The following is a 1559-nucleotide window of genomic DNA, read 5'->3' as shown; positions in this document are numbered from 1 at the left end:
AACAAGTGTGTTTTGAGGGAGCGCCTAAAACTATGCAAATTGTGGATAGTCCTGATGTCTTGGGGTAGAGCATTCCAGAGGATAGGAGCAGCACGGGAGAAGTCTTAATAATGAATGGGCAGTCAATGTAAGGACTGGCGAAGAGCAGACGCGTCCGAGTACCGATTAGCCAGATGGTCGATCCTGGCCGCTGCATTAAGTATGGACTGGAGAGGGGATAGTCGAGTGACGGGGAGGCCAATTAATAGAGCGTTGCAGTAATCCAGGCGAGAGTGGATCAATGCAACAGTGAGGGTTTTTGTTGTTTCCATAGTGAGAAAAGGGCGGATTCTAGAGATGTTCTTTAGGTGTAAGCGGCAAGAGCGGGCAAGGGATTGTATATGGGATGTGAAGGAGAGATTGGTGTCAAACATAACACCCAGACAGCGCGCCTGCTGCCGGGGTGTTATTGTGGTACCACCCACAGAGAGGGAAATGTCAGATTTAGGGAGGTTAGTAGACGGCGGGAGCAGAAGAAGTTCAGTTTTGGAGAGGTTGAGTTTCAGATAGAGAGCGGACATGATATTGGAGACTGCGGACAGACAGTCACTGGCGTTCTGTAGTACAGCGGGGGTAAGGTCGGGGGAAGACGTGTATAGTTGTGTGTCATCAGCATAAAGATGGTACTGAAAGTCAAATCTGCTGATGGTCTGTCCAATTGGGGCAGTGTAGAGAGAGAAAAGAAGGGGGCCAAGGACTGAGCCCTGTGGTACCCCGACAGCAAGAGGAAGAGGAGATGACGTGGAGCCAGAGAACAAAACACTGAAGGAGCGGTCAGAGAGATAGGAAGAGAACCAGGAGAGTGCAGTGTCCTTAATGCCTAGTGACTGGAGCCTAGAGAGTAGGAGATGGTGGTCAACAGTATCGAAAGCTGCAGATAGGTCAAGAAGAATGAGCAGAGAGTGGTCACCGTTACGTTTTGCTGTCAGAAGGTCATTGGTCACTTTGATGAGTGCAGTTTCAGTCGAATGTAGAGGGCAGAAGCCGGACTGTGAAGGGTCTAGAAGGGAGTGAATGGAGAGGTAACGGGTAAGGCGGGAGTAAACTAGGCGTTCCAAAAGTTTAGAGATGAAGGGGAGATTGGAGACTGGTCTGTAGTTGTTTGTGCAGGATGGGTCGAGAGCAGGTTTCTTTAGTAATGGAGTAACGATGGCGTGTTTGAAGGAGGATGGGAAAATGCCCGAGGAGAGGGAGAGATTAAAGATTGTAGTTAGGTGGGTTGTGACGACTGGAGAGAGAGACTGGAGGAGATGTGAGGGAATGGGGTCGGTAGTGCATGTAGTCGGACGAGAAGAAGAGAGGAGTCTGGAGACTTCTTCTTCTGTGATGGGATCAAATGTGGAGAGTGAGCCAGGGGAGATGCAGGAAGGGATGGGAGTCACAGCACTTGGTGGTTGGGAGCAGATTTCTTGACGGATATTATCTATTTTTTCTGTAAAGTGGGAGGCCAGGTCATCAGCACAAATGTCTGTGATAGGGGCTTGTGCTTTTGGCCTGAGGAGGGAGTGAAAAGTGTCAAA

Source organism: Dendrobates tinctorius, unplaced genomic scaffold (assembly GCF_039654945.1).
Source record: "Dendrobates tinctorius isolate UK_male_01 unplaced genomic scaffold, ASM3965494v1 ptg000103l, whole genome shotgun sequence".
NCBI lineage: Eukaryota > Metazoa > Chordata > Amphibia > Anura > Dendrobatidae > Dendrobates > Dendrobates tinctorius.
Note: the sequence above shows the minus strand (reverse complement) of the source record.